Source organism: Microcaecilia unicolor, chromosome 2 (assembly GCF_901765095.1).
Source record: "Microcaecilia unicolor chromosome 2, aMicUni1.1, whole genome shotgun sequence".
In the NCBI taxonomy this organism is placed as follows: Eukaryota; Metazoa; Chordata; class Amphibia; order Gymnophiona; family Siphonopidae; genus Microcaecilia; species Microcaecilia unicolor.
The window spans coordinates 381,630,214-381,645,220 of NC_044032.1; the positions used below are offsets into that span (position 1 = coordinate 381,630,214).

The following is a 15,007-nucleotide window of genomic DNA, read 5'->3' on the forward strand; positions in this document are numbered from 1 at the left end:
TTCAGAGACTTGCACAGGAATGTTGTATGAGAGAATTGGTCAGATGCCAAAGAAGAACGATATAAAAACAGATTGGAACAAAGAGGTAGCGAGCATTCTAATTTCTTTGTCTGTATATAGCATTCTGATTTCTTCGTCTGTCTATAGCATTCTGATTTATTCGCTGTACATTGTTTTTTTAATCATTCATTCTGACTTGTATATTGCTTATCAAGAAATGCTACCTGAAATAGCCCATTGAGCTATTCAGTACAATTGTAAATAAACTTTATATATTAAATAGGAAATTCGGAAATTCGTCTGGCCTTTTCTACAAAAGTGGCGAGCCAGCCAGGAGCGATGCCGCACACGGAAAAGAGAAGGCGAGACGAATGACAAATTAAGTGTTTGTTGTTAACGAAGTTTTTTACAGGATTTTGAGAGAGAGCAAGCGTTGTTTACGCCTGATTACTGTGTACCACTGATTTGGGAGTGATCAACCTACTGACGTGGACATACAGGTGACGACTCCTGGGCTTGCTAAAGAGAAATAAGAAGACGCGTGAGTAAGCTTACATTGTGGACTTATTAGTGGTATATTTGTTTAGCTTTGTAGTTTTCTGTTTTGTATATTTTCTTTGTTTAAGTGCATTAGTATATTTTTGTAGATTGTGGCTTTATAGGAGAAATTTTAATAGTCAGAATAAAATGGAAGGGAAAGGGGCAGAGAAGAAAGAAACTCCTGTATTTACTTTGTATTTAGATTTAGATAGTTCAAAAAAATGCACCCCTTTGCAGCATGTCATAGAATTATTCCCGTTAGAAAAAAAACAGATTGAAGAAACACATGAGAAATGGGTCAAATATGATGCAAAGGATTCTTTTTTGAGCTGGTCTCAGTATGGATCGTTTGAAAAAATACAGCAAGAACAGGAAAAGCAGCCTTTGGTTCAGCCTGAAGGTTGAGGAATGTCATCTGGTTTTGATTTCTCGGGTGTACAGGTTAGAAAGGTCAGGAAGAACTGAAATTTGTTTTGTTCCTTTTAAAAGATTGTTTTAGATTAGATTTAAATAAGTTCTTTGTCTTATAGGGAATTCTGATCTCTGTTTATTTTAAAATATGTGTTACTCTGTTTAATTAATAAGTTCTAGTTCTCTATGTGGAATGTCTTTGCAATTTAACTTTGTTTAACCCTTTTTTAAGTGAGATTTCTGCAGTTTTAAGAGATCATCTGGTTTGAATTAGTCACAGTCCTAGCTAGTTTTGTGTGTAGGGCTAATAGGGAAAGAGGTGATTTAAAATCTCTAATAACCTCGGAACAATATGATTTGTCAACATAATTTGAGGCTGAGGGACGGCTAAAGGTAATCCTGTTCAAATTGACACCCAGACCGTCAAAGGCAATTTTTAGGGAAACCCATGTAGCTGCAGAGCTTGTGAGAATGGATAAAATCAAATGTGGGGAGTTACTAAAAACCTGTTGGAAGTTAAACATCTCCCCTTCCCCCGTGACAAGGGAGGACCTACATCACTTGAGGATGTACAGAATTTGACAAAAGCAGGAACTCAATTGACTATTGGGGATTTTAAAGCTTTATGTGCAGCATCAGGTATCAGTATTTCTCAAAGTTGGGCAGCTATGATTAATCAAAATAATGAAGTAAATACACCAGTAGCTTTTTTATCAGGCTCTTTTAATCATGTGGAAAAAGGAATGAAAGAAATACCAAAGTTATTGACAGCTATTGTGTCAGCAGTAGGCAAATGGAGAGCACAAATGCCTTTTGTTCCTATTGTAATACATACCAACCACACGATTAAAACGCTGTTGAGCCCTAGCCAGACGGCATTGACAGCCACTAGATTTGGAAAATATCAAGCAGTACTTTTAGGACAAGATATAAGAATAATACCATTAACTAAAGAACAAAGAAATAAGATAGATCTGCTTTTTCCTGTCGATCTAGAGGGTGAGATCGATACTATAGAAATCCCTACATTTCACTGTCTTACTTTTGAACCCTTATCTGATGGGTTAATATGGTTTACAGATGGAGCTTGTGAAAGGACTGTTGCAGGCTTTGCCTGCGTGCAGGTAGATGAGAATCTAAGAAAGATAATGCAAGTACAATATAAAACCCCTCCTGACCAGACTGCACAGCATGCTGAACTTTTAGCCGTTATTACGGCCTTACAACACACTGATATGACTCAAAATGTCACTATATATACTGATAGTGGTTACGTTGCAAGTTCACTACAGTATCATATATTAAAATGGCAACGTAGGGGGATGATAACCAGTGCAGGTAAAAATCTACAACATTACACATATTGGAAATTGCTGTTTGAAATTTTGGCAAGAAGGGAATGTGAAGGTAGAAAAACTGCAGTTGTGTGGACCCCAGCCCACACTGAAAGGCCAACCTTTGAGGCACTAGGTAATGCAATGGCTGATGCAGCAGCAACGGAGGTGGTTAAGCAAAGTGAAAAGATTTTGTATAATACTAGACAGACACGGGAAGGGCCACTTACGAATGTAGATAAGATTGAAATGTGGCAGCCAGAGGGACAGGAAAGTGAAAAATGGTTGAAGAGAGGATGTATGAAATTGGGAAGTGAATGGTTTAATGCAGAAGAAGGATTACCTTGTATGCCAATGAGCCAGGCAATTAAGGTATTGGCTGAGTGGCATGCAACCATGCATTGGAATAAGGAAACAATGAGGCAACAATTTGAGCAAAGATTTTGGACTTTAAAAATTGATAACCTGATTCAACAGGTTGTGCAAAATTGCATGGTATGCAATATTAACATACCTAAACGAGGTCCTAAAATATCACCTGGGACACTTCCAATACCAGAAGGCCCAGCAAAAGAATGGTATATTGATTTCACTGATATGATTGTTCCAGTGCAGGGAAAAAGGTATTTGTTAGTTTGGGTGGATGCTTTCTCAAGGTGGATAGAAGCATTTCCATGTAAAAGGGAGACAGCACATGAGGTGGTACAATGCCTGATAACTCATATTATGCCAAGCCATGGGTGTCCGTCTAGAATAATTTCTGATAACGGGACACATTTTAATAACAGTGTTTTGAAAGAAATGGAAACGATTATGGGTTTAACACACAGGAAAGTATCAGTGTATCGCCCCACCTCCAATGGTTTGGTGGAGCGCTACAATGGCATTTTAAAAACAAAATTGAGAGTTTTATTAAAATCTCTCAATAAAGAAATGGTGGGAAAATTATATACATGGCTTGATGTATTGCCATTAGCATTAATGACAATAAGGGCCCAACCTAATGGGCGTACAAAATTGTCCCCATTCCAAATTCAGACAGGACGTCATTTCTTCCCGATGCAGACAGCAAGTACGGATAGCACAGCTCAGTACTGGCAAAAGCTACAACCGATGTTGAACCTGACAAGTGATATGATCCGAACAAATGTAGCATCACAGGCAGGGACTACTAATGATGTTTGTGCTTTTAAAGTAGGTGATCTAGTACTGCGAAAGAACTTTACACATAAAACGTGGAAGGATCCTGTGTATGTAGGACCTTTTGCTATCACGGCCCTTACTCAGACCGCTGCCCGTCTGGAAGGTCATACTTCTTGGATACACTTATCAGATATTCGACGAACTAATAATATTGAAATGGACAAAGAATAAACAAACATCATGTCCCTAAACATGATGGTATTGGGATGTTGTTGTTTTGTTGTTGTTTGTTAATGGACAATGAACACATATAGACTTGTTACAGCGGCCAAGATGTTGAATTTGACTGATTGTATCATATGTGCCCACTGACTGACATCATCCTTGTCCTTGCCAGCTATGATATATGGGACTACAATGATAAAATCATGTCTGTTATCGAAACTTCATTGGACAAATGAGACTATTTATAAGCAAGCCTTGCTTATGGACAAGTACCCACAGACATCATTTTGGTGTCTAATTAATAGTATGACAACTGGAAACATTCCCCTGATAAAGTGCAATTACACGCACAATGTTGTAACAGGTAATTGGTGTATAGGAAAAAGTACATTGATTATAAATGTCACAGCCACCAAAGAAAAGTGTGGCAATAAAACAAGCTGTAATAAGACTTTAACTCAATAGTATGTAACAACTGATTCAATGAATGTTAATAACCTTGGAATATGCTTTTAATTTGTGTAATTTTTAATGCCACATTAACTAATGCAATTGGGCATTATCCTTATAATTGTTCTTATATGAAAAGTAAGAATGACAGTGTACTTCCCTTTGATGAAACTCACTGTCTGTATTCAAAAGAAATATAAATTTTGTACCCTAGTACAATTGAATCTGTTTAATGCTATATAACATGTGTATTAGCATGTTTGCAAAGATGTGCCAGGATGCTTTTAAAATGACAATGGTAACTGAGATCAAGAATGAATAGAACATTAATATGTCAGCCAAAAATATTGAAAAAGCGTGCAGAAACTGAATGCCACAAACAAGGGGGGAGGAGATTTAGAAGGGAGGTAAGGAAACAGACTGGAGCTGAAACAGATGTTTGAGGCCTGAAACAATCAGTCCTCAAAAGGGAGGATTTGTTGAACAAAAGCATACAAAATAGAAGTGGAAAGCTTCAAAGAACAGCAGAGCAAGCTGTTTCAACACTAAATCTCCTGGGACATGATGGGGCCCACATCAGCTAAAGGCACGGCTCCAGAAAGTCTGTGGAATAAGGGAAAACAGATGTAGCATGTTCTGCCCATGATTAACAGCTTTGTGGTATTCAGAGACTTGCACAGGAATGTTGTATGAGAGAATTGGTCAGATGCCAAAGAAGAACGATATAAAAACAGATTGGAACAAAGAGGTAGCGAGCATTCTAATTTCTTTGTCTGTATATAGCATTCTGATTTCTTCGTCTGTCTATAGCATTCTGATTTATTCGCTGTACATTGTTTTTTTAATCATTCATTCTGACTTGTATATTGCTTATCAAGAAATGCTACCTGAAATAGCCCATTGAGCTATTCAGTACAATTGTAAATAAACTTTATATATTAAATAGGAAATTCGGAAATTCGTCTGGCCTTTTCTACAACTCAAAGTGACTTACAATGTGCAGAATAGGCCAAATTACATTGGGAGAATTACAAATCTCAAAAGAAGAATAGATGGAAGAGGGATGAAGAAAAGTGGAAAGGGCTAAAAGAGGAAAAGGAAGATGAGGTGATACAGAGGTAGGCTATCCAAGACAGGCCAGTCAAAGGTGGAGTCCAGGCGCTGAAATGACTAGAACAGCTTCCAGCAAGGCAATCCAAAAGAGTGCAGCTGAGATATCACAGCTCGACCAGGAAAAAGAAGCAGCATGCCACGAGCAGGACCGTGTGGGGCAGGATGTGATGAGAGTCAAAACAGCAGGCTGCAGAAAGCGCCGAAAGCAGCTCATCAACCGTCCAGCTCCTCAGACGATGGCTGCAGCAGCCAGGAGACGCAGTTCCTAACGGCCCAACGGCCCAGCTGCAACGGTCCATGCTGGAGATAGACAGCACTCGGCCATACAGCTGACCACACTCCACGAAGGCGGGGCCCAAGATGCCGATGGGCACGGCAACATCAATACAAAGCAGTAGGGACATTAGTTCGCCAAGATCGAAGGCTGTCGCTTCCCCCTAGGATCCGGCAAGGCAGGCTAAGACTTCCTGCAAGCTAACACACTACGAATGACCCGAGCGGGCAGCCGCTGGTGGCCAGCGGCAGGCACACGAAGACGGCGGGAACTTGCCGACACTGGCAACCGGACGTAGCCTAACAGCCTCACCACGGCACCCCAGATCAAAAGAGGTGCAGGATCAGCGATGCTGAGCCAATCTGCGGCCAAATATCGGCGGACCACGGGAGCCGATGATTCCCCATCCCCCTACGTGGCAGCCATCTTGGAATAGTGCTTGGCTGTTTACTGCTTGAGCCCTTACTGCCAGCCATTGACCTAGCGATAAGGGCTCACAAGCAGCATGTGCTGTACTCATGTAGCGTGCGCCAATGCAGCCAAACTGCCAATTACTGCCAGGAACACCCCCCATGGTAGAAAATAGAAAAATATTTTCTACTGCGGGAAACAGTGTGCGCCAAATTTGACATTACTGCCAGGTGGGCACACTAGCCGGGCGGTTGTGTCGATTTGGCTCATGCTACATACGCGGTAGTCTTTCCACCACTTTCTAAAAGGGCCCCTAAAATAGAGAAGAGATATAAAGAAAACAAATTATGAGAGGGAAAGAATAGTATGGGAAAGGAAGAAACAGAACTCCATTATTTGATAGAAAGAGGGGTATTTGCTGGTGACAGAGGAGAAGGGAAGTAAGTCTAGACTGGATGTCTAGATGGCAACTCCAGTAATTGGGAAGCAAAGCGAGTGCCAGGCAGACTTCTATAGTCTGTGCCCTGATCATGGCTGGACAGATAGACACAGGGATGGGGACCCGCGGTAACTGCAAGGACGGGGATGGGACGGGGACAGAGCCTGTGGGGAGGGACATAGACAGGGACAGATCTCACGGGGATGAGGTGGATGAGGACAGAGCCCATGGGGACGGGGACAAACTTTGTCCCCATGTCATTTTCTACGTTGAAGCCTGTAAATGAACTGGACTGTTATTTATGTTTGAGTGATGCAGACGATATTTAGATTTTTTTGGAAAAACAAGCAAACATGCTGACCACAACAATCAAAATTTGCAGCGGGGATCCTGTACATTTCTGCTACCAGCACATCTTCTAAGAAGACAAGTTGCTCATTTTTATAATTGTTTTCTATTTCTGATTTATAAACAACAGTTGCACAGCATATTGTTCCTTTTTTATACTTTAATAAAGATATTTAACTATGAAATCAAAAGTGTTCAAGGCTTCTGCAGATGTGGACAGAGCCCATGCGGATGGGGCGGGGATGGGGACGGGGACAGAACCTGCGAGGACAGGGCAGGGACAGAGACAGGACCCATGGGGACAGGATGGGGACAGAGACAAAACCCACGGGGATAGGGCGGGGACGGGGAACTTTGTCCCCGTGTTATTCTCTATGGACAGATTTGGATGGGCTGGAGTAGGGCTTTGATGACAGCTTCAGAAGCTGGAGAACAAGGCCAATGCCTGGAAGACTTCTATGGTCTCCCTCAAATTCTAATTCTATAAAAGTTGCTAAAAATTGTGTGTGTTAAATTCAGGTGCATGCTCAACTTGCGTGCACAATGCAATTATTGTTGCTAATTGGATTTAATTAAAATGTATCTGCGTAAATGTTATGCGTGAGTCCAAAACGGGCACAGCCATGGGAGGGTCATGGGTAGATAGGGCGCGTGCCCACAATTTATGTACGTTGTTATATAATAACGGGGATCTGTGCCTAATTTCAGCATGGGGATTTACACCAAGGTTTACAGAATAGCAATTAGCATCGGGAACCATGACTATATTTAGGCACAACCATTTACACCAATGAAGCCTAGGTGTAAATCCCCACCCTTTCTTCTATAATAACGCGTGTAAATGAAAGGAACGTCCCTGATCGTCCCATGACCAACTCAAGGCTGCACACACTTTTGTGTAAATTTTAATTAATTCCAATTAGCACCAATGATTTCTTGTGAAGTTCTCAAGTATCAGTGCTAATTGGCTTGTTATTCAACTAAATTGTGCACATAAATTGGGTGTATGCCCAAATTTTATCCACCGATTGGGCAAACGTCTTTGACGGTACTATGTAAGCCACATTGAGCCTGCAAATAGGTGGGAAAATGTGGGGTACAAATGCAACAAATAAATAAATAAATTTGTACATGCAATTTTTAACGCTTTTTATACAATTTGGGGCTTAGTTCACACTCTTAATGACATTCATTTGAAAACAAAAACAAGCAAACAAAAAAAAAAAAAACAACCAAACATGACCATGAAATGTTTTTGGGTGCCCATCCCTATTCTATAATATATTTGCACAGCTGCCTTTTTATTTATTTAATTTCTTATATACCACCTGCAAGCCTATCATAGCAGAGTACATTCAGGTACAGTAGGTATTTTTCTGTCCCTGGAGAGCTCATAATCTAGTCTGTTACTGAATCAATGGAGAATTAAGTGACTTGAATGTGAGAAAGTGAGGAAAAAAAACACTCAAGAGAAATCCAGTCCAGTAGCTAAAATCTTTAATCAGTAATGTGCTCATCAACAAAAGTTTGTGGTACAAGAAATAAGATGACTCGATATGGCTTTGTTTCAGCAACTAAGCCTGTGCCGCTAATCGATGTGTCACTAACAAAATGTGATATATTAGTTGAATTGATCGTTTGAAACAACTGTGTACTTTCCACATCTGTGTGCAGGTACAGTAAGAGATCCTTGCCCCTGAGAGGGCTTACAATTCATGTTAGTACCTGAGCCGCTTGCGCCTCGGCTTCTTTGACAAGAGCCACGTCAAACCAGCCTTTCTCGCTTGCTCTGGACAGTGTTGCCCTCATGTCTGTGATGTCTCGGGACCATGAGGAATTAAGTGACTTGCCCAAGATCTCAAGAAGCTGCAGTGGGATTTGAACTGGGCTCTCCTGATTCTTAGCCCACTGCTCTAATCATGTTACTTCTCCATGGGGGCATTCACTGGGTAAGAGCATGGTCGGGGCACAGGCAGGGTCGATATTTATGCATGTAACATACAGAATACAGTAAGTCCAAGGAAACAGCAGGACAAGCGATCCACAAGACCCAAAACAGCAGTATGAAAGGAGCAAATCACACAGGTAAAAGTCCTTTCTTTGAGAAATACTTTATTCATGTGAGGTCTATAAAAAAGCCTGACATTGATTGTGTTTCATCCATGTATGGGCTCAGTCTGGGACTAAAATCAGGGCTTTTTTTGAGGGGGTACTTGGGGGTACTGAGTACTGGCACCTTTTCCATTGTCTGCTAGAATTGACCTATGATCCCCAAGTTTTAATGAAAGAGCTCAGGTTCTACACACCAATTCTGCCTTGTCACAGATTCTGTGAGTGGTTGCAGGGGGCCTGGCTATTGTGGGGTGGATCCCTCAGTGATCACCCCACCCCTGAAGGGTGACCTTGCACTTGAGTACCGGCACCTTTTTTGCTAGTAAAAATGTACTGACTAAAAGTAACTGACAACAAATAAAACAAAACATATTATTTAACATTAATTATTAATATAAATAATAAGAACATAAATACCAATTCTAAAATACCATAACATGTCAAGCCAAATACATGAATATAAAATTGATAAATGAATACTCACTAAATGATTAAAAAATATATCTATATATCCTCTGAACAAATGAAAATGTAAAACAAGGACAGATACCCAAGCGATATTTACAAGCCACTTCACCTCCTTGTTTAAAAGCTAAAAAAAAAGGAGAAAGCACGGCAAGTGTCAGGTTTTTTTTTATAGACCTCACATGAATAAAGTATTACTCAAAGGATCTTTTCCTGTGTGATCTGCTCCTTTCAGAATACAGGGCCCTGTTTACTAAGGTGCGTTCGTGTTTTTGGCGCGTCTACATTTAGCGTGCACGCTAACCATGTAGGCGCCTATAGGGATATTGTAGGCACGTACATGGTTAGCGCTCATACATAGTTTACGCACGTTCAAAATGTTAACGCGCCTATAACGCTGCTTAGTAAACAGGGCCCACAGTAAGATACACGCTACAGTACCATGTTTAGGTGCTAACAAGGATGCCAGCCTTAGATCTTAACTACCCTTCCGGAAAGCACTAAAAACCCATTTATTCAAGCAAGCCTATCCAAATGATCCAGATTAATCTTATGAACCATCTACCTAACACATACCCTCATGATAACGACATTGACCCAGACCATATCTCCCACCTTACTCCCCTTTCCATTGCCTATTTCTACCTACTCATCTCATCTATTATTCTGGTATATTTAACTTTTACCCTCTCTAACAATATTCTGTATTCCTTTTACTGTGTAAGCCGCATTGAACCCGCTTTGAGTGGGAAAGCGCGGGATACAAATGTAATAAATAAGTAACTAAATAAGATCTGGTGGAACTGGGTGTGCCGAAATGTAGGCGTGCCATTGCCTATATGCACTAGTGTTCTTTAATGGAAATTATGTGCATAATTGATGCACTACCCACTTAGTTTCAGTGCCTAATTTTGGTGCCCAGTTATAGAATTGCCCCCTTTATAACTGCATATCATTTTAGAGGATGGGAAATGAATGTGGGCTGCACTTTGTGGTTCATGAATAGTAACTTGCCATAAGCTGTTAGCATAGCAGACAGCTTGAAGCAGTTACTACCTCCTAAATAATGTGGCAGGCCGTCAATGTGCAGGAGTGGCCTAGTGGTTAGGGTGGTGGACTGGTCCTGAGGAACTGAGTTTGATTCCCACTTCAGGTACAGGCAGCTCCTTGTGACTCTGGGCAAGTCACTTAACCCTCCATTGCCCCATGTAAGCCGCATTGAGCCTGTCATGAGTGGGAAAGCGCGGGGTACAAATGTAAAAAAAAAAAAAAAATGTATCTGCTGTCTGTTACTGCCTGTAGTACAGAGTAAAGGTCTATTCTGTGTGGTAGCTTTATGGGAGGATGCTGGGAATGCACACCGGTTTTGGAGTTACCACACACATTACTTATGCAACTAACTACAACACTTCACTATTCTTTAATAAAAGGGCCTCTAAGTCCACCACATACTGTAGTTATCTTATCAAAATATCACAAAATCATCACACTTTCAAGCCAAAATGCCATTATTTTCTAAAGCAGAAGTTGGATGGCTCAGGAAACCTTCCATTAAAATAAACAATGCCCCTGGATGACGGCTGGTTTGGCTGGTTTTATTACATATTTCATAAACTGTTATCATTTTGTAGCAGCAGTTTATGATTTATGCTACACTTCATCTAATCATCATCATGTAATGACTTTGTAATTTTTGCCCTGCCCTTTTCATCTCCTGAAGCTCTTCTACGAACTAAAATGTAGCTTTAGTTAGAATAACAACATGATTTCTCTGGGGTTATCAAGTCAGATGATTATAAATTTAGGGCATCTGGAGAAATAAGATAAATAAAACCGTTTTAGCTGCAACTAATAAGGTAGATGAAAGAAGCTGTTATGTAAGGGACTGAAAAACTGTCCATCAAAGGTAACAATCCTGTAAGATTACCAGAAGAATTATTATTATATGATAAGAAGTCAAAATGTAGAAAATTACATTGATGGTAAAGTAGAAGCAAAACATACCTTAGAAAATCTTGAAAGGGCTGCAGAGAGAAAACTGGAAAGCAGTAATTTGCAAAAGTAAAGCCCGATACTTAAATAGGAGATCACATGTGTAGGCAATTACAGCCCCAAAATTGAAAAGGTAACTTAGGAAACGGTCAGCTGCCAAAGCTTTACGTATGAAAAATCCGCTGAACTGGACAAGAATGTGTAAAAGAGCAAATCAGGATAAGAATGAAAGTTAAATGATAATGTATTAACATAAAAGAGAAAACGAATAGAAAACCAAAACGTTCAGTTCAGATTTGAGGTCATAGGGGAACAGGGTGACCTGTGTTGTAAATGTACCAATTTCACCTTCTCTTCTCCAAGAAAAATGATCTCCAAAACCCAAGAAGGACTGCAATTTGTCTACTGTTCCACTGGGAGTGAAAATGTACTGTACATGAAGGGATGGATTGGAAACAGAGAAGTGGGGGACAGAGCTGCTATATCTGGTGTCCTTAAGCAGACTGTCTGTATGTGCTTAGCTTCACTAAGCCCCAATGGTTGTTCCAGAGAGGTGAAAGAGCTTTCCTTCAAGAACTGAAATCCTTTGGCTCTATTCTATTGTGATGTCTTCTAACTGCATCAGCAACTGTGGATATAATCATCTCTGACAATGTGTGACCTTAAGTATGCACCTGAAAAAGTGTGACCGAAGCGGTGTGTCCCTTTGGAGCTTTTTCTGAGCCACTGAGGGCTCTTGAGAGGGGAATCCTGGTTGCAACTTGGGCCAGAAGAAGGTTAAGTTGAGATCCTCTGTATCTGATTGGCCTCCATAAACTCGGGGGCCTATGGACAGACACATGTACATTTTGTATGGCCCAGGAACTACCACTTGGAACTTGGCAATTCTCTGAGCTCCAATAATAAGAGCCCTCCGCTTTCACCAAGGATTGCTAGAACAAGGGCCTTGGTGTCATAGAATGGCATAGCAAGTTCCCAGGTGACTTTTAAGATGGTAGCATTGCTGAATCCTTAGGTCTGTTGGTCTTCAGCCCAAGTAGAGTTCCCCTTCCCAAAGTGGTTTAGGTGCCTAGGGTGGCAGCTGACCGGGATGTATCTCTGGTAGATATCTAGCAAACTGTGATGAAAAGAGAGACTATGCTTCAAGAGTTTGGATCTCAGCTTTGTAATATTTCCAGTGAGAGTATGGCTAAGCTAGAGGGATAAAATAAGAGACGTGGACAGGTTGATTAGTGATTAACTATCCTGGATGCTCAAATATACTTTTTGCAAGCTAATCATCTGGCTAATAATAAAGACATCATGGTAATCTATCACAAGAAGAAGTCTCAGAAAAATGTGGCTAAAGCTAAATATTCACGGGGTTTGAATTTTCCAAAGGCTGCTGTTGACTCATGTATTTCTGTGATGTTTTAACTTTCTCTAAAATTCACACCAAGAAGGTAGTTTTCTCTGGATGATTAAAACTTGAGAAAATCTTAACTTAACCTACATGAGGCAAACCATCTAATAGGTTCAAAATAAAACACTTTTTTTCTACATTTGTTGTCTTGAATTTTATTTTTCCAAGCATACTGGTCCCAGTTTCTCTTTTCTGCTCTCCTGTCTGTCTTCTGTTCTCTTTCAAGTGGATGCTGCCCATTTGTCCTTTCTATACTTTTCCTCCTATCTTCTTCCATTCTCTCACTATATTTGTCTCTGACATATTTCCTCTTTTATTCTTTTCTGTCTGCCCACTTCATTCTTCAGTCTCTCATCTATATTTCACTTACCCACCTAGTATCACCATGTCTAGCAGCTCTCCTCCCTCTCCCTTCCTACACACTTATAGCCAAGCATTTCCTCTCCCTTCTCCACTCACACTTGTAGCCCAGTATCTCCCTGTCCCCCCTCTTTCTCCTTGAACCGTATTGTCTAGCATCTCCCTGCCCCCCTCTCTCCTCTTCTCTTATGGTCCAGAATTTCCTTATTACTTCTGCTTTTCCCTCTACATTTATGGTCGAGTATCTTCCTTCTCCCTCTCCCTTCCCCATCACCCCTATTGTGCAGCAACTTTCTATCCACTCTCCCTTCCCCTTCACCCTTGTAGTCCAGAATCTCCCTATCCCACCCCCATATCCTTGTCCCCTCTGTCTCCTCTATAAAATGGTATCATTAAGACTTACATAAAACATCATAAAAGAAAAACACAATAAAATAAATTCTACAATTGTGGCTTACATAATTAAATAAACTGGGCAAACCTCAGGAACATTACAAACCAAGAAAACATGTAGCCAAAAAGGATAGGTAATTTACAGTCAAATATTTTCTAAATAAGAATTATAGCCGTCTAGCATGTTTCATTCCATCAGCAACCCAATTTAAAACTCCCTGTCCTCTCCACCCCTATGGTGCAGCAAATCCCATCCCTTGCTTTCCCCTCCATTCTTGTGGTTCAGCAACTCCCTGTCTCCTCTCTTTCCCACTCCCCTCCCCCCCCCAAAAAAGTGAAGCTTCCTTTTCCAGCAGGACTTGGAGGTGAGAGCAGCAGCAGGAAACTGAGTCCAGTGGCAGAAGACGTGTTTAGTTAAATCCTGATGCTATATTCCTTCCCCGGTTGTATAGGCAGCAAATTGCATTTAGCATGCTCTCAATTCCAGTGGCTCTGAAAACTGGAAGTGAAAACCTAGTAAGCATGGTTTGCTGCTCATACAACCTGGGAAGGAGCATGCGCCTGCGCAATCTGCTCTCCGCTCCTCCCCCCCCCCCCCCCCCCCCCCCGACGTCTCAACCTGGCTATACTTCTAGTAGCAGGGCTTGTGTAGCTGCACCTCCTGCTGCTGGGCGGGGTTTTCTGTAGCCACTCTCCCTTCCAAGCCGCTGCTCTGTTTGTGCTGGGCCCGCAACACACCTCCCCGATACTCATGACACACTTGTGTGTTGCAACACACCAGTTGAGAACCGCTGCTTTAGACTGACCCATAACATATATCCTACAACTGAACTGGAGCCCTTCCCATAAAAATTTAGCTTTAGATATTCCAAAGTGCCACCGATAGTCCAGCTGAGTATCCTGCTCAGTCTATCTGCTTATTATTTTGTCCTGCTTTTCTTGCATCTGTGGTTACCTGGCTAAGGAAGTTACTGTAGAGAGAGACTTTTCTAAAACCACATAGTTGTATACGCCCATATCAGTATGCATTCCATTAGTAACACATGTACATATAGGGCCCTGTTTACTAAGCCACGCTAGCGTTTTCAGCACGTGCTAAAATTAGCACATGCTAAATGCTAGAGACAACCATAGGAATATATGGGTGTCTTTAGCGTTTAGCGTGTTAAGAACGCTAGAGCGCCCTTAGCGCTGCTTAGTAAACAGGGCTTATAGTGTGCTGTGCGTAGGCAATCCCAGGAGTTGAGGTGCCATGTACATAAGTATTTTTTTAAATACAAGCATACACACTTAGAGCTAGAATCTATATGTGGCACCTGAAAAATCCGTGCAGTAAAAAACATATGCTTAGGCGTATTCTCTAAAGTACATCTAAATTTTATAGCATAGGCTTAAATTTCCGCACAATTTATAGAAAACGCTGAGTGCCTCTCCACGTGACCAAATTTAGTCGCATCCAATTAGGCCACATTTTACTCGGCGTAAATCCCAACATTTAAATTAGGTGCTGAGCAAGTGTATTCTATAATAATGTGCATAGATTTTAGAAATGCCCACACCCCGCCCATGGCCATGCCCTCTTTTCAACTATGCAA

The 15,007-nt window shown here is 41.1% G+C and overlaps 1 protein-coding gene across 1 annotated transcript in view; it reads right to left on the reverse strand.

Annotated features, from left to right (window-relative positions):
* The window catches only part of LOC115461023 (UDP-glucuronosyltransferase 2A1-like), a 102,431-nt gene extending 91,054 nt beyond the window's left edge, over nt 1-11,377 (reverse strand). The window contains exon 1 of the mRNA XM_030190541.1: nt 11,270-11,377. The gene's annotated coding sequence lies outside the window, so the exon portion shown is untranslated. The remainder of the gene's footprint in view (nt 1-11,269) is intronic.
* Between the last annotated feature and the right edge of the window lie 3,630 nt (nt 11,378-15,007).